Source organism: Narcine bancroftii, chromosome 5 (assembly GCF_036971445.1).
Source record: "Narcine bancroftii isolate sNarBan1 chromosome 5, sNarBan1.hap1, whole genome shotgun sequence".
Lineage (NCBI taxonomy): Eukaryota > Metazoa > Chordata > Chondrichthyes > Torpediniformes > Narcinidae > Narcine > Narcine bancroftii.
Window position 1 is genome coordinate 69,682,886 of NC_091473.1, and position 19,018 is coordinate 69,701,903.

At 44.7% G+C, this 19,018-nt stretch overlaps 1 long non-coding RNA gene across 1 annotated transcript; it reads left to right on the forward strand.

Moving 5' to 3' along the window:
• The first annotated feature begins 5,547 nt into the window (after nt 1-5,547).
• LOC138762707 (uncharacterized) lies at nt 5,548-11,342 on the forward strand. Its single transcript, XR_011357069.1, has 3 exons — nt 5,548-5,638; nt 7,861-8,135; nt 11,174-11,342. It is a non-coding gene; the product is annotated as an uncharacterized lncRNA (long non-coding RNA).
• Nucleotides 11,343-19,018: the final 7,676 nt, after the last annotated feature.

Sequence of the window (19,018 nt, forward strand, 5' to 3'; positions counted from 1 at the left end):
TGCTTTTACAGACTAAATAGTTCAGAGATGGGCATGAGGTTGGAGCTCTTCCTGTAAAAGATGACAGATTGATATTGGCTACAACTATAGTTACATACTTTTGGGGGAGGCTGGGTCTGGCCTCCATGGATGAACTGGCCCAAATGGCCTGTTCCTGCACTGTAAAACTCTAGGATTCTATGAGCTTGCATATTCTTGGCATATAGGGCAGAGACTAAAGAAGCCTCTTCCCTCCTGAGAGATTCTATGACAAATCTCTGCACCTTTCCCTCTTTCTCCTGATCATGCAGGTCACCACTTGGGACTTGCTCAGAAGCACTCTTGACAATGAGGTGTTTTCTCTGTGCTAATGCACACAATTCCCACCACAATTGCTGCTTGGCATTTTTGCCCCTTGGCAACATCAATGACATTGGCTACCCCAAGGTAGCTTGTAAGTAACTGATTACTCCTTTATCCTGAGAGTGGCTATCATGTTACCTCTTCAGACATATTTTGAACAATTTCAGGGGAAACTTTGGAAGGAGTCCTGCTTTTGTCATCTGCTTATTTCCCATGGCTGTGCTGGCCTGAACATGCATGGAAATGTCAATTAGTGTTAGTGATGCTTCAGGAAACATGGTGTTTTGCCTCAATTGCTTGATACAAACACTTGAACTCTTGTTTTTTTTAAATTAGGAGAAGCTTACAAAGCAAATACTTTTTGATAGAATATTTAAGCTAAGGAGCACTTTCAAAATTTGCACACAGTTTAACCGACTGAATACAAAGTAAAAATCAAATGGAATTGAGAAGACAATATTGCAATTATGCTGCATCTTCGTGACACCCCAAGGTAGAGGTGCTCTACACCACGATAACAGGCCATTTTGGCCCACAAGACCATGCCTCCCAATTAGCCTATACCTCACCCCTTCCCTGTAAATCTTTGAATGGTAGGAGGAAACCGGACCCCCCAAGGAAAACCCACGCGGACATGAGGAGAATGTACAAACTCCTTATAGACAGCATGTGATTCCAACCCCAGTCCCGATCGCTGGCACTGTAAAGGTGTTGCGCTAACTGCTACGCCAATCGTGTTGCCCTTTTGACAATTTACAACCAATTTACAATTTACATCCAATCAAGTCATTGAAATTTAGTTATAATTGTAATGCAGGAAATCCAATATTTTTTTTAAAAAAAACTTTATCAGATCCATTAGCTCCTTCACCATGAAGGTGAATTTTCCCTCATCACATTTAAAGACTGCAAATTCTCCAAAAGTATCCTGTGCAAGGAAATCTAAACTAAAGCCTTATCCATGCCTGTGATAAAGGGCTACAGAAATCTGAATCCATTATTTTCAGTACATCAGTGACTTGACTGATTAAAACAGTGATCAGGATTCTTTGAAAGTTGTAAAGGTGTCTTTCATTGCCTTTATCTGGGGTCTTATTGGAGTTGAAGATGGGATTGAATGCAGAAATTGCTGCCATAGCAGATTCATGGACTTTCTACATGTACATTCTAAAAGACTTTAGTAAGGCCTTTGACAAGGAAGGTTCAGATGCTCAGTATTAAGTGAAGTGGTGAAGTAGTAAAGTGGATTTGACAATGGCTGGACAGGTTAAGCCAGAGAGTAATGGTGGTTGATTGCTTCTGAGACTGGAGGCCTATAACTAGTGGTATGCTTCAGGGATCAGCGCTGGGAACCATTGTTATTTGTCATCTACATCAGTGATCTGAATAATAATGTGGTGTGGCGAGTGAGTAGTGTAAGAAACACAGCCACCACGCTGAGGGTCGTTAACGACTGTTTCTATTTGAATTTGGCATGTGCCCCTTTAAGGGCAGCGTTGGTTCAGTCACCACGTGCGTGATAACGTCACAATCGCTGCCTGGGGTGTGCACCAAGCGGGAGGTCTTGAGTGAGGAAGAAACCCCCAATGGCACCATCTTCCCAGGGCTGCTCCGCCACGTGGCGTTACAAGCGTGGCCGGTTCGCCTTGAATGAGTGCACCGCCATACAACCCCCCCCAGAATCGGCTACGTGTCTTGCTGCTTGGGCGGGCGGCTCCATTGCTTGGGCCTGGCCGTCTGCACTGGCTGCAACAAGTCCAGATGGGCCGCCTTCAGGCAGTCCACCTTGAAAAGTTCCTCCCTTCCCCCAACATCCAGTGTGAAGATTTCGTCAGATCTTGTATGGACCCTCGTACAGGCGCTGTAGCGGTGCCGCCTGTGGTCTCTCCAAACAAATACAAATTGGGTAGTATAGAGTTCCTTGGGGAGGTGGGCCAGCCGAGACCTGTGGCACACTGGGGGTGGGGGGGCCAGGAAGGCCAGTCTCTTGCGGAGGTCTGCCAGCAGGTTTGCATCCCCAGGCGCGGAGTCGGGTTCCGGGCCGAAGAACTCACCGGGCAGGGAGAGTGGTGTGCCGCATACCTTTTCTGCCGCTGAAGCTTGCATGTCCTCCTTGGGTGCCGCCCTGATCCCGAGGAGGACCCAGGGTAGTTTGTCTCCACCAAACCATTGGACTGCGGATGTTAGGCCATGGTGTGGTGGAGCTTGACCTCCAGGAGTTTCACCATTTGGGTCCACAGAGCAGATGTGAACTGGGCACCCCTGTTGCTGGTGATGTGCGCCAGGACCCCGAACTGATGATCCACTGGCTGACCAAGGTCCTGGCGCACGTCTCCACAGAGGCTTCCTTGATGGGGGTAGCTTCGGGCCATCTCATGGCTCAGTCCACCACCATGAGTAGGTAACGCGCCTCCCTGGACACCGGCAAGGGGCCAACAACATCTACGTGGATGTGCTGAAACCTGCGAGCTGCCGAGTCGAAGTGTGCCGGTGGACCTTGGAGGTCTGGCACCTGGTGCAGTTCCTGGCCAGCTCTGCCACCTCATTCTTAAGCCTGTGCCACACATTCCACTCCGCGACCATCTGCACAGTCGTCGTCATCTTTATCGCGGGGTGAGCGAAGTCATATACCAGACTGAAGACTCTCACTCTCCAGTGCGGTGGGACTACCGGACATGGTGTACCTGTTGAAAAATCGCAGAGCAGCATGCATGGGCTGTTGGGTACTTAGATGTCCTTGAGTTCGAGGCCTGAGATGGCAGTACGCAGGGCTTGCGTCTCTGCATTGGTTCGCTGGGCCCGGGCTAGTTGTGCGTAATCCAACCCAGGGTGAGCGCGTTGATGGCTGGGCATGAGAGTGCGTCCACCACCACATTGTTCCAGGACCCCCCCCCCCCCACCAACTGCTGTATCTGAGCATTCCACGGAAAGTGCCATGTGCGCCTCCGTCCATGGGTGCACCAGCAGCGTCGCGCTGACAAGGGCCTCCTTTGTTGCCGCGAATGCCTTGTCTGCGCTTCCGCCCAGGATAAGGTTATTTTCTTTGGTGGCCATCAATGCGAACAATTGGCGTGTGGTACGGGCGGCCCCGAGAATGAACCGATGGTAAAAGTTCACCATTCTCATGAACTCCTGCAGGCCTTTGAGAGAGGAGGGTTTGGGGAAACTTTGGATGGCCGCCACCTTCTCTGGTGCTGGGGCGGCCCCAGCCACCGAAATGGTATGCCCCAGGAACTGGAGAGACTCCTTGCCAAACTGGCATTTGGCCACGTTGACCGTAAGGCCAAAATCTGCCAGCCAGGCAAACAGGGTGCGGACGTGGGCTTTGTGCTCCTCGCGGTTGCGACTTGCAATCAGATGAACGCAAAGTCCAGGTCCTTTCCCACCGCTTGAACCTTTGGGCCACATTCTTTAAGCCAAATGGCATGCGGAGGAACTCAGAGGCCGAAAGGGGTAATAATGGCTGTCCTTACCCACGTCGTCTGGGTACACTGGGATCTGATGGTATCCCCGCACAAGGTTCTCTTTGGAGAAAACCCGTGCACCATGGAAGTTGGAGGAGAAGTCCTGTATGTGGGGAACCGGGTACCTGTCAGGAGTGGTTGCATCGTTCAACTGACAATAGTCCCCATAGGGCCTCCAACCCCCAGATGATTTCGGGACCATGTGAAGCAGCAATGCCCAGCCATTGACTGAGTGTTGGACGATTCCCAGCTCCTGTAGTCTGGAAAACTCTTCCTTTGCTTGCTGGAGCTTTTCGGGAAGCAGCTGTCTGGGCCTAGCATGCAGTGGGGAACCTTGCATGGCGATGTGGTGGAAGACCCCATGCTGGGGCAGGGTGTCATCGAAGCATGGCTCCAAGATGGCTGGGAACTTGTGGAGGATGTCGGAGAACTCATCCCTGGCGGCGGCTACGGCGGCGATTTCTGGCTTGCAGGTGTCTGCCGTGTCCAATCATACGGAGTGGAACATGCAAGCGTTGACCAGCCTCTTGCCCTTCTTGTTGACTAGTAGACCATGACCCCTCAGGAAGTCGGTCCCCAACAGCGTGGTGCCCACCGAGGCTAGCACGAACCTCCAGTGGAATTTTTCCTTGCCGATCTGGATCTGTGCCCTGCGGATGCCGTAGGTCTTGATGGTGCAGCCGTTGGCCACCCACAGGGTTGGACCGCGAGATTGGGTGCGAGTCTCTAAGGCTATGGGGGGTAGGATGCTCAACTCAGCCCCTGTGTCCACCAGGAAGCAGCAGCTGGTTGATTTGTCCGTAACATGAAGGAGGCTGTTCACGTGGCTAGCTGTCGCAGCCATCAGTGGTGGCTGGCCTGGTCGTTTCCCTGAAACCTACAGTGTTGTCGGCACTTATGGGCTTGCACTCCCCAGTGATGATGGTAGAAACACCAGGACAACTGGCTCTCCTCTGGGTTGGTCTTGGGGGCAGCTTGCGGTTGGCTGCTTCCCGGTCGTGCCACCTGGTTGAAGGTTTCCTCGTTCTCCCTCTTTGTTCACCAGAGGGCATCTGCCCGGGCTGCAGCTTTGCGTGGGTCTGAGAAATCCTCATCGGTGAGGAGCAGCTGGATGTCCTCCAGCATCTGCTCGAGGAAAATTTGGTGGAAGAAAAACAGGGCTTGTGGTCTTCTGCCAGGGCCAGTATTTCGTCCATCAGCGCCGAGGGACTATGGTCTCTGAGCCCGTCCAGGTGTAGGAACCTGGAAGCCTGTTGCTGGGGGGGGTAAGCCCAAATGTCCCCAGTAGCAGGGTTTTGAGGGCGGTGCACTTGCCCACAGCCGGGGGGTAGTGGATGAGGTTGTCCACCCTCACTGCCGTGTCTTGGTCCAGCGCACTCACAACGTGGTAAAATATCGTGGTGTCTGCGGTGATGTTTTAAAGCTGGAACTGTGCTTCTGCTTGCCCAAACCACGTCCTCGGGCAGTGGGTCCAGAAGGGGGAATGCTTGATCGAGATTGCATTAACCTCTGCTGAATCCATGGTTCAGAGTCCAGAAAAATATCTGGGCTCATCGGGGTCACCAATGTGGTGGGTGAGCAGTGTAAGAAGCACAGCCACCATGCTGAGGGTCATTAACAACTATTTTTATTGAATTTGCCATGTACCCCTTTAAGGGCAGCGTTGGTTCAGTCACCAAGTGCATGATGATGTCACAATCGCTGCCCGGGCACCACATGGGAGGTTTTGAGTGAGTAAGAAACACCCAACGGCACCATCTTCCCAGGGCTGCCTTGCCACATGGTGTAACAAGCGGGGCTGGTTTGCCCTGAGCGAGTGCGCCACCACAGTGGTAAATTGGATCAGCAAGTTTGCAGATGCCACTAAGATTGGAGGTGTTGTGGACAGCAAAGAAGGTTTTCAAAGGTTGCATAGGGATCGGGATCAGCTAGAAAAATGGCAGATGGAATTTAATGCAGACAAGTGTGAAGTGCTGCATTTTGGAAGGACAAACCAAGAAAGGACATACATGGTAAATGGTCAGGCCTTGAGATGTGTGGTAGAACAGAGGAATCTGGGAATACAGATGCAAAATTCTCTGAAAGTGGTGTCATAGATGGAGGGGTTGTAAAGAGAGGTTTTGGCACATTGGCCTTCATAAATTAAAACATTGAGTATAGGAGTTGGAATGTTATGGCAAAGTTGTATATGACATTGGTGAGGCCAAATCTAGAGTGTTGTTTGGAGTTTTGGTCACCTAACTACAGGAAAGATATCAATAAGATAGAAAGAGAGCAGAGAAAATTTAATAGGATGTTCCCCATACTTCAGATTTATTGTCAGAGTACATACATAACATATACATCTCTGAGATTCTTTTTACTGCGGGCCAGGCAGAATTACCACTTATTGGTAATAAAAAAAACTTTACACCATGTAAACAAATAAACTAATGTAAACAACTGACTGTACAATTCAGAGTGGAGAAAAAAACAATCAAGTGCAAAAGTAAGAGCCCTGATTGAGTTTGTTGTTGAGAGTCTGATTGTGGAAAGGTAACAGCTGTTCCTGAACCTGGTGGTGTGAATCTTGTGGCATCTATACCCCTTTCCTGATGGTAGCAGCAAGAACTGTGCATGTGCTGGGTGGTGTGGATCGTTGAAGATTGCTGCTGCTCTCCAATGGTAGTGTTTGTTCCCTGTAGATGTTCTCAATGGTGGGAAGGGGTTTGCTTGTGATGTCCTGGGCTGGGTCACTACCTTTTACAGGGCTTTACAATGGAGATATTGATATCCCCTACCAGAACTGAATTGCAGGGAAAGGTTAAACAAGATAGGACTTTATTCCGTGGAGCATAGAAGAATGAGGGTAGATTTGATAAAAATATTTCAAATTATGTGGGGGTTAGACAGAGTTAGACAGTGGCTTTTTCCACTGAGGGTAAATGAGGTACAAACCAGCATACATGGGTTAAGGGTGAAAGGGGAAAAGTTTAGGGGGAACATGAGGGAGAACTTCTTCACACAGAAAGTGGTTGGTTTGTTCTGAGGGGCAGTTTGACTGAAAAGCCTCCTTCCATGTCACAGGGAGAGATGAACATGAAACTCACAGAAATTTTAAGTTCCTTTGACCCTTGCGCAGTTCTAGGGCTTTGAACATTTAATATGATTTGAAATGCCTTTGGTTGGATTCAATGAACTGTAGGGGCAGTGACTACAGAGAGGCATCATTCAAGCACCAGTTCCTCTGCTGATTCAGCAATCTGCTTCACCTTTCTGTTCCTTGTGACGATTGCTAATTTGGATATAAACAAAATAGAGAGAGTGCAGAGAAGGTTCACGAGAATGTTGACAGGATTTTCAGGGTCTGAGTTACAGGGAAAGGTTGTGCAGACTGGGGCTTTTTTCTCTGGAGCGTAGAAGATTGAGAGGGGACTTGATAGAGGTGTTTAAGATTTTAAAAGGGACAGACAGAGTAAATGTGGATAGGCTTTTTCAATTAAGAAAGGGGGAGATTCAAACTAGAGGGCATGGTTTAAGATTGAAGGGGGAAAATTATAAGGGGAACATGAGGGGAAATTTCTTTACGCAGAGGGTGGTGGGGATGTGGAATGAGCTTCCGGCAGACGTGGTCGAGGAGGGATCATTGGTTACATTTAAGGAAAGACTAGATCGTTACATGGATAGGAGGGGACTAGAGGGGTACGGACCGGGTGCTGGTCAGTGGGACTAGGAGGGTGGGGATTTGCTACGGCATGGACTAGTAGGGCCGAACTGGCCTGTTCTGTGCTGTAAGTGGTTATATGGTTATGGTTATTATTATATTATATGGAATGGTAGGTCTTGCTGGTGCCTTGTCCCATAATGCTCGCTGACTGTTTTTTTAATGTTATCTTTCAGCACCCTTCATGTGAATTCATTTCACAATGGGAATCCTGGGAGTGGCAGTAATGGCAATGTTGACAGATTTGACACCAAATGCTTTTTGCATATTGGCACTGTACTAGTTCTTGAAATATTGCCTTCACAACATCCAAGCCATTAACTTATACATCTCCTGTGGCATTGTTTGCAGGTTTCTGTGAGGAATTCACAGAGTGGATGCAGAACAATTGTTTGAATCTCAGCAAATAGACTCAGCAGTTTCCCACTTAAGAGGCACATTTCTTCAAGCAGAGGACTGTAGAGTATTAGAATCTTGCACCTTAACAAGGAAGTGCATGTTTGGCTGCATCGTGAGTTTGAGGCTGACAATGACCAATCTTTGGATACTAAGAGGGCTTTAGGCTCAGAAATGATTGACTGCTATTTCCTTGAAGGGGCTGTATCACAGCTGTGTGGTCTCTAAAGGTACGTTTACAAACTAGCAGCAAAACTTTCAATCCTCTCCTGCCATGCTTAACTTGGCAGTGATCCAAACATGCTGTTTGGGAGACTGGTAAGGTCCAGCCTTCATTCTGAATTTGGGATTCCCTGTGTTCATATTAACCTTAGGATTAGAAATTTCTACTGTATGGGATTCCTGAGTTGTTTGGCTTGAAGGGGGAAGTGTGTGTGGAATGTCAGAGGACATTGAATCAGGAATATTGAAATACTTGGGAATCCACATGAAGGGATGTGAAGATCAGGGAAATGTTTTGTCAACAATTGTAATGTTTAGAATTAATTTAGGCAGGTACATGGATAGGAAAGGCTTGGAGGGATATGGACTAATTGCAGGCTCATGGGATTAACTGGGCGTGCATCAACATGTCAGGCCAAAAGGCCTGTTTCTGGGCTGTAGAACTCTGTGATTATGACAGATCTGAGTCCCTTTCACTATCCTCTCACCACATGAGGGAATAGTGTGAAAGTGGTTACAATCCTGACAAATTTCTTCTGAGGGAGCCTTTATTTCCAATCTCGATTTATGTGATCCGAGGTGACCGTTGAGGCCAAAGTGGGAATTCCAGAGTCTTTTACAGTTGGAACAGGAAGAGCCTGAGGGGACAGATTGGTGGGAACTTTGTGAGGTAGTGTGTTCCCTCCACTGTTTGTACAGGACTTCTATATGCTCCCAAAGCACAGCCTCAAGGTTGTGAATGGCATCCCAAATGTTCCTTCTCCACCTTGAGTATTCATGGGTCAGGGATTACCAGGAATCAATTGCTTTCTTTCAAGAGGGTTTCGAGCACATCCTTGAATTGTTTTCTCTGTCTCCAGGTCATCTCCTCCAACAGCAGAGCTCAAGTAGAGTGTTGGTTTTGGGACCCTGGTGCTGGGTACATCATCAATATCATTTGACTGTTGGCTTGGGAGTGGACACTGATTCTGGTTCAGTTATGGTTCCAGTCAATTTGTAGGATTTTGTGGATATAATGCTGGTGGCGGTTTTACAGTACCTTGAAATGCCTGCCAAAATGAGTTCCAGATTCAGGAACATAGGAGAGCTGAGATCACTGAAACACAGGGGGCAGGAAACAGAAGTCGGAAACAGTACCCAGTAGACCAGTAGTTTTATGCCAGGTCTGAGATTTTGATAGGAGAAACAAATCAGGTGATTAATTGCAGGTGTGACTAAGAGCCGATATATAGTCTGTTTCTTCTTTGTTCTTTCTTTGGCTTGGCTTCGCGGACGAAGATTTATGGAGGGGGTAAAAAAAGTCCACGTCAGCTGCAGGCTCGTTTGTGGCTGACCAGTCCGATGCGGGACAGGCAGACACGATTGCAGCGGTTGCAAGGGAAAATTGGTTGGTTGGGGTTGGGTGTTGGGTTTTTCCTCCTTTGCCTTTTGTCAGTGAGGTGGGCTCTGCGGTCTTCTTCAAAGGAGGCTGCTGCCCGCCAAACTGTGAGGCGCCAAGATGCACGGTTTGAGGCGTTATCAGCCCACTGGCGGTGGTCAATGTGGCAGGCACCAAGAGATTTCTTTAGGCAGTCCTTGTACCTTTTCTTTGGTGCACCTCTGTCACGGTGGCCAGTGGAGAGCTCGCCATATAATACGATCTTGGGAAGGCGATGGTCCTCCATTCTGGAGACGTGACCCATCCAGCGCAGCTGGATCTTCAGCAGCGTGGACTCGATGCTGTCGACCTCTGCCATCTCGAGTACCTCGACGTTAGGGGTGTGAGCGCTCCAATGGATGTTGAGGATGGAGCGGAGACAACGCTGGTGGAAGCGTTCTAGGAGCCGTAGGTGGTGCCGGTAGAGGACCCATGATTCGGAGCCGAACAGGAGTGTGGGTATGACAACGGCTCTGTATACGCTTATCTTTGTGAGGTTTTTCAGTTGGTTGTTTTTCCAGACTCTTTTGTGTAGTCTTCCAAAGGCGCTATTTGCCTTGGCGAGTCTGTTGTCTATCTCATTGTCGATCCTTGCATCTGATGAAATGGTGCAGCCGAGATAGGTAAACTGGTTGACCGTTTTGAGTTTTGTGTGCCCGATGGAGATGTGGGGGGGCTGGTAGTCATGGTGGGGAGCTGCCTGATAGTCTGTTAACCTTTATAGTAATACACACTCTCTGCAGACTCTGTACTTGTGTGATAAGACATTCCAGAAAATTAATCAAAGTGCAATGACTCAGTACAAAATGTGATAGCGTTTTATCATAAACCCGATTGTTGAACTGTCAGTATCACTGTCTGGGTCATGAAGATGAGATTGCTTCAGGATCTTTCTTGTGTTGAATGCACTTATGCACATTAAGTGTGAAGACATTGGTATTGAGGTTAGCAGTTCCTCGCATGACCCTGGTTTAAAACTATTCAAAAACTCATATACCATGGTACAGGGCAAACAAGCAGAAATATTCTTAATGGACCAAGCTGCTCTTTTGCCTCGTCGTTTGCTTGCCAGATCCACTTGCATTCAAGTACCTGCTAACATTTGTTGCCCCTCATGGTGAAAGCTTGACATTCCAGAACACTTGTTTTTCTCTCTCCACAGATGCTACCTGGCCTGGAATATATGTTTTAATTTAAATTTTAAAATTCAGACATACAGTGCGGTAACAGGCCCTTCCATCCCATGAGCCCTTGCTGCCCAATTTCACCCAATTCACTTACAACCTTGGTACATTTTGAAGGGTGAGAGGAAACCAGAGCACCATAGGAAACCCATGCAGACATGGGGAGAATGTACAAACTCCTTACAGAGAGCGTTGGGTTCAAATCCTGTTGCTGGCGCTGCAACAGCATGGTGCTAACCATTAGGCTAACTGTGCAATGTCAGATTTCCAGCATCTGCTGACTGCTTTTTGATTTCTGCTCACCATTATGTGAAATTCAATGAGAAAATGGTAGCAGTCAGGCAGCCTCTGTGCAGAGAAAAATATATAGAGCTAGTGTTTCATAGCAGTCTACAATCAGTTTTGAAGGGCCTTGCCCCAAATAATCAATTATTTCCTTTCACAGATGCTGCCTGATCCACCGAGTTCCAACAGAAACTAATTTTTGCTCAAATTTCCAATATCTATCAAAATATCATGTATGTATTTTGTGTCTTTTTAAAGTTCTATTCATTAATTGCATGTTTTAACATATGCAATCATGATTCAATAAATATATTTTTTAAAATTTCCAATATCTGCAGTCTCATGTGTCTCCAATCGTGACTATTTTTACCAACAAAATTAAGTCAGTCTTTCACCAGCAAAACAATGGGATGGACAACAGTTCATAACATTGAAGTGGATAAGAACCAAATGCAGTCAATTACAATTGAGTGGTCTTCAGATTGAATTGTCTCAGCAATTGACCAATCAACTTATTCAGGATTAATGACATAATTTCACTCAGGTGGAAAAACACATAACTGCCATCTCCAGCCAGAGAAAAGTGTATAATCTTGGTTGAGTTTGTAGGGCAGATCAATTTCATGTGTTAGATTGTTGTGTTCTTACTGCACTGTGGCCTACATATCCTGCACAGCAGTTATAGTGGAGTGGTGGACTTGAGGCTATAAAAAAAAAGTGCGATAAAACATGGTGTAATGATAGAGTGCTAGTGATAATCCAGAGCACTAATGGAGTCAGAGATGAGTTGTTTCAGCCAGGAATACATTCAAAATTGATGCCTCCATGAGGTTGTGAGTACTGTAGGTAATAAGGTATAGTCATTATAAAAGACCCCAAGTTTCTTTATTACAATAAAAGAAACATCACATGTTACCAGGAGTGGAAGAAACACCAGGAGTATGCAGAGTGAGATTAAATCAATAGCAGAAAACATGGAGAGGCTCTGGACACTGTAAATTTGACTGGAAATGTTGACCACGTGGAGGTTGTTCAAACAATGATTTATACTGTACCTGCAAGCTATTGGACTAGATTGCAAACCTGATGCATGGAAAATTGCACTGTTACTTACTGTGGTGGAACCTCAAGCACTAGAGGTTTTCTATATACTTGCTTTTGCCAAGGCAACTGACTAGGGCAAGTTTGACTAGGATATTGAGATGTTTGATGAACACTGTTCACCAAAGAAAAATGAAACATTCAAGTGGTACGTGTTTTTCTCATGCACGCAGCTGCAGGGAGAGAGAGAGAACATTGGTATTTTTTTTTAATGGACTTGAAATTAAAAGCAAGAACATACAATTTCGCACCACAGCAAGATTCAATGATCCGTGATCTAATTTTGTTCAGGATTATTGATATGAAAGTAAGAGAGAGGTTGCAGTGAGAGACAGAGCTGAACTTAGCTGGAGCTGTGAAGATGTGCTATGCCAGTGAATTAGCTCTGTAGCACATGAAAAAGTTCGGTGATATTACAAAAGCTGGTGGAAATGAAGGCATAGTCATAGCCACAGTGTCTGGACACACACATAAACAAAAGCGAGATATGCAAAAAGGTGGAGAGACATTCAATTGTAAATGACGTGGCTCTCAACATGCACTAAAACAATGCCCAGCCTATGGAAAATATTTCAGTAACAACTGAGTCTCGAGCAGTGGTTCTCAATCTTCCCTTCCCACTCACATACCACCTTATGCAATTCCTTCCCAATCACAGAGCATATATGGCATAGGGATTACTTAAAGTGGAATGTGAGTTTGAGGAGGGGGGGCAACAGACACTGAACAGCCAAGCATGAACAAAGTTGAGCAGGATAAATGGACTGTGTCGTTGCATACAAATGAAACGAATATTCCTATTGTGATGAAAAATTTGGAAATGTTTTTGGGAGATAAATTGGTAAAATTAGAATAGGTTACATACTACATACACTTTCAAACAGATCTTCTTTGAAATACTGAAGAATTCATATTCAGTGACTTTACAGAAACTATGGAGAATGCTATGCACATTTTACAAGTAGGTGCTAATTGAAATGATGTCATGAAATGAATGGACTGGAGTCAGGTTGTCTGTGTTGGACATTTTTGCAAGGCTTCTGACCTCTCTGCAAAGTGTTCACTCAGAGTTTTTTGAGAGGTTTGTTTAACTAAAACAACAGATGGGAGCAGAAGACTAACTCCTATTGTTTTCTGGACAAGGTGGGGGTTTTGCAAATGAGAGAGAGAAGGACATGTGGCTGGCAGTTGGAATCTCAGGTGGAGAGAAAGATACACACACAGCTGAAACAGTTTCAGACAGGAGGAGCTTGTTGGAACTGAAACAGAAGCTCCAGAGTGGCGGATGGCTGGAAGTGCAATCTATCTGATGTTTCTCTTGGAATAAGTGGGACAGAAAGGAAATCTGGTAGCCTGAAAGAAAGAGGTTATAATCTGGAGAACCCTGATGGGGAAAGTGTCATCAACAAGACATTGAGGTGACTAATGGTGGTACCTCAGTTGTGGAAATCCTAGAACAACACATCCTCTCTGCAAACCTACAAGAACCTTCCTGAGCGGTAAACATTTATCTTTCGAGCACCAAAACCTGGTGAACTTTATACATGTTAAGTTCTGTGCACAGTATAAAAATTGCCTGTAACCAGAAGACTTGGAAGAATGAGAAGTGAGATTGAACTGTGAACCAAATAACTTTTCTTAAATTTACACACACATCATATACATGTGCACTTAGAATTAGAAGGGGGTTAAGTTGGGTAGTTAAGTTAATAGTGATAAGTTAAAGTTTGATTCTGTTTTCCTGTTTAAAGATAATTAAAAACAACTTTTGTTTAAGTAACCATTTGTCATGGTGAATATCTTTTACTGCTAGGTTTTGGGGTCCTTTGACCTCATAACACTGTCAAGTTAGATACAGGCCAATTTGATCTGTGAGCATGACATCAGGGCAATGAAGATACAGCCATGCAAATCCTGTACAGCTCAAAGCCTACAAAGGACAGAGCATTGACATGAAAGGTACATGTAAACTCAAGGTGAAAGTTCAAGATAAAGAGCACCACCTCAGATTCACAGTAGTCCCAGATGGACAAGAATCACTGCTTGGTGATGAAGCATGTGAAAACTTAAACTGAGTCAATAGGGTGTACCACGTTAACAGCAACAATGCACAGAACAGTGTAAAGGAAATACTGGATTTCCCAACATCTTCAAGAGGTCTGGAGTTCTACCATTCACATATAAGATACAGTTAAAAGAGAACACACAGTCAGTAGTGTATGCACTGAGGCAGGTTCCAGTGCCACTAAAAAAAACCTTACGCAGGAACTCGACTGAATGATGGCACTAGGGACTGCAAAAAAAGTGGAGGAGCCCACTGAATGGGTGAATTCAATGGTGTATGTCAAAAAGAAGAACAGTCACCTGCATGTGTGCATGGACCCAAAAGACTTGAATATCAATATAAAGAAAAAACATTATTAGATTCCAACCTGGGATGAATTTACAATTGAGATGGCTAGTGCAAAGTTTTTCACTAAATTGGATGCATCCAGGGCTTCTGGCAAATAAAACTTCAAAAGATGGCAGAAAATACTGTACATTTAATACACCGTTTGGCTGATACTGCTGTCTGAGGATGCCTTTTGGAATTTCCTCATCTCTGGAAGTGCTCCACAGGACAATGGAGTACATCATAAAGGCATAAATGGGGTATGTGGATGACATGATCCTATGGGGATCCACACAAAGACAACACATGTGACTTCAAAGTGCTACAACTCATCCAGAAGTGTGGATTAAAGTTAAACAGAAAAAAATGTCAATTTGGTGTGAAGTAAATCACCTTTCTGGGAGATAAACTATCAGAGGCAGGTGTGAAGCCAGACTAAGAGCAAGGTGAAAGCAATTCTAGAGATTCCCAGTCCCACAGGTAAAAAGGACATATTGAGAGTGCTGGGAATGATCAATTTCATTGGTAAATTCATACCAAAGCTGTCTCCCAAAACAAAGTACCTCAGGAAATTGTTACAGGACAAATGGGAATTCAAGTGGACAGACAACCACGAGGAAGAATGGCAATGACTGAAGACTATTCTAACTACAGAACCAGCTCTTTTGATGTTCTTTTACGCATCCAGAAGAACGAAAATATCTACAGATGCTTCAAAAGATGGAATAGCTGCCGTCCTACTTCAGGCCTTAGGGGAAGGTTGGAGGCCAGTAGCATGTACATCAAGGACGATAACAACATCTGAATGTCGATTATGCACAGATTGAGAAAGAGTGTCCAGGTCTGGTCGATGGACATGAGAAATTCCACAATTTGTGTATGATCTACCAACATTCATGGCAGAGACAGACCACAAGCCATTAAGAGTGATAATCAAGAAAAATCTCAATGAAATGTTGCCTTGAATCCAAAGACTAATAATGAAGCTGCAATGTTATGACTTTGAATTGGCGTACACACCAGAGAAACTTATTGTGTTAGCTGATGTGTTATCCAGGACAATGAAGCTGAGTGAATCACAAAATGAGGGTTCCATAGAGACAGATGTGAATCTCAACGTGAATATGGTCACTGAATCTCTTCCCGTATCTGTAATGAAATCCAAGCAGATCATCTGAAACAGAAAAGGACACAGTTCTACAGAAGATCATCAAGAATCTGAATGAAGAATGGCCTAGAAGTGAATGTCAGTCATACTACAACATCATGGCTGAGCTGAGTGTTGTCAATGGGCTTTTGCTCAGACAGAGCAGAATTGTCATTCCTGAATCACTGTGACAAGAGATGCTGAAAAGGGTGCACGAGGGCACCTTGGAATTTAAAAATGCAAGAGGAGGGCCAGAACTGATGTTTATTAGCCAGGGATAAATGCTAACATTGACAGGATGGTGTCAAGCTGTGAGACTTGTTTGAAACATCACACAAAGCAAAGGAATCCATGATAATAACTGACATCCCAGCAGAACCATGGCAGAAAGTTGGGACTGAACTGTTCCACATGGATGGAAAGAATTACTTGCTGATTATTGATTATCTATCAAATTATCCAGAGATTGTGCTGCTTCCTAATAGGTCTGCTGCTTGTGTGATCAAATATATGAAATCGATCTTTGCAAGACGTGAAATTCCTCAAATTGTCTACAATGATAATGGATCTTGCTACAGTTGTAGAGAATTCCAGAACTTTGCCGAAGAGTATGATTTTCAACATGTGACTTCAAGTCCTCTGCATCTACAGTCAAATGGCAAAACAGAGAAAGGAATTCACATAGTTAAACAGTTGCTCAAGAAAGTACTAGACAGTGGCTCAGATCCATATCTGTACTATTGAGTTTCAGAACTATGCTACTTGAACATGGCATGTCACCTGGTGAGCTTCTGATGGTACATAGACGACGCACCACACTTCCCTATTATGTAGACCCAAATGAGAACAGAGATCTTGAAGATGTCGAACAGAAACAAAAGCATCTGCAACGAAGACAAAAATCAAACTATGACAAGTCAGCAAGAAGCTTAGGGCCACTGGCTCAACATGATACAAGTGAGACTCAGAGATTCTAACATTTGGGACAAAAAAGGCTACTGTTCTGGAGGAAGTAAATCCAAGATTCTACACGATCAGAACAGAGGATGGTCAAATACTGAGAAGGAATCGAAAGAGCCTGCTGAAAATGCAAGAAACACTGCAGGAACAGATAAACACTGAGGATCCAACCTGCACAGCAACAGAGGGAACACCACCCGTGCTAGACAGTAGTGGACCTGCAGAGCTGACATAAGCACCAGTGTTATGAAGATCCACATGCATTATTGTACTGCCAATCAACCATTATCAGAAAGAGAATCATGATTAATAGGCTTTAATCACCTTAGAGTGTCAGCACAGCTTGCATGTTGCTGACCTGGTTCCAAGGCAGGTACTGAGGGAGGGGTTTGGGTGTAACAGCCTTTATGGGGATATCTGGAAGGAAGGAGTCACAGGTTCAGGGGGTGGGCCAGCCCATTACAGCACATATATACATCTATGCACATAGTGGTAGCACCACATTCATCCCTCCTTTTTAAACAAAGTCCAGCAAGGTGGTGTGGTTTTAGTGTTCATTGCAGTTCCAAAGTCCCTTACTGGTCTGTCTGGTCATCTCATCTGTTGCTGCAACTGTCACAGGGTCTGCTGTGACACAGCTGTCATTTCCCGGGTGGTGTCTTGTGCAACAATTGTCAAAGCAAACTGAATCTCTAAAAGAAAAGGAATTGCACACTTAAAAATGTTGTGTTGCTGATGCTTGTGTTTACATTTGTGTTGAACTTTAAATTGAAATTAATACTGTATTAATTGCCATGCTATTAGATAAAACATCTCAAGGAAGAGATAGTGCTAGTAATAATCCTGACCACTAGAGGGAGTTGAAGATAAGTTATTGCGGTTTGGAGTAGATTCAAAATGGATGTCTCCATGCGGCTGTGAATACTATAGCTAATAAAGTATAGTTGTTATAAAAGAAACCAAGGTTTTTTTATTATAATAAAAGAAACATCACACAGGGAATGCAATCTTTACTTTTTATTCTCAAGAATAAAAGGATGCACTCTTGATTTTTTGATCCTACCTCAAGCCTTAAGAGACACAGAATGAAATCCTCTTGTGATACTGCTGGCTCTTTTCTGATTCTTTTCAGTTTTATCCCATTCTTGGTTATTTCACGGCTTCCTCTGGCTGATCACAGAGTTTCCTTTATGAATTCCATTCATGCGCCATCTCCTCCCCATTTCAAAGTCAACTGAATCTGTTCTTGGTGACCTATATTGTTATTCCTCTACTATCTGACCCAAAACATTCATTTGGTCTCCATATTTAACCCCAATAATATAGCTAAAGAGTTAATTAAATATTCCTTTTGGTGTCTTAATAATTTTTTACATATATTGACCATTTGCTGTCTCTGAAGGAACTTTATTTTCTTTTTCTTTTTTTTGGAAGACACTTTGCTGGCTTTTGAATGGGACATACCTGTAAAAGAAAGTTTTTCATTGTATCTTGCTACGTTTGTGATTAATAAATCAGAGATTTTCTTGCTATTCTATTTCAAGACAAATGATTAGACAATTGTTCATTTACAGATTCATGAGAAATGGTTTAAAGTGACAGGGCAGAAGCTTCTTGAAAATCTGCAGTCTGTGTGCTGAAGGTATTTTCACAGGGCTGAAAAATCAAACTGGAAGTGCTGGAATCTGCATTAAAAACAGACATGCTGAATGAACTCAGCCAGTCAAGCAGCAGTTGTGAAAAGAGAATCTAAACACAATCTGCTGGATGAACTCTATGGGTCGAGCAGCATCAGTGGGAGAAAAATGGTTGCTGTTTCGGGCCAAACCCTTTCTTGAAACCCATTCTGTTCGTCCATCCAAGTTTGTCCAGTGAATTGTGTTTCACTTCAAATTCGAGCATTTGCAGTCCCCTGTCTCCTTCAAGAAAAGAGAAACCTGTTAATGTTTTGGGTCAGTGGTCCTTCCCTGGAACTCTGGGTGTTGGGGAAGGAGGAGGGGCTGGGGAGGGTGTTGTGGAGAGGTTACAGTTCCAAATCAGAGGCGGCAAGGTGAGGTGGAAGACAAACAACTAAAGGAAGACAGGTGATCAGGAGTACTGATTGTGAGTGAGGCATTTTAAGGAAATGGGCGGAGAAAGGGACATAAGCATAATACCTGTAATAGGGAATGAAGAGAGAGCAGTGTATCTGAAGTTGGAATATTCAGTGCGTGTGCTTGAGTTTTCCAAAGTTTCTAGAAGGAAGATAAAATGTTGTCACTAGAAATTGCAAATGCAGAAATCCAATGCAAGAAAGAACCTGCTGGAGGAGCTCAACAGGTCTGGCAGCATCTGTGGAGGCAGGAGAATAGCTGACTTTTAGGGACAAGACCCTGCATCAAGACTGAGAGAAGATGGACAGTTTA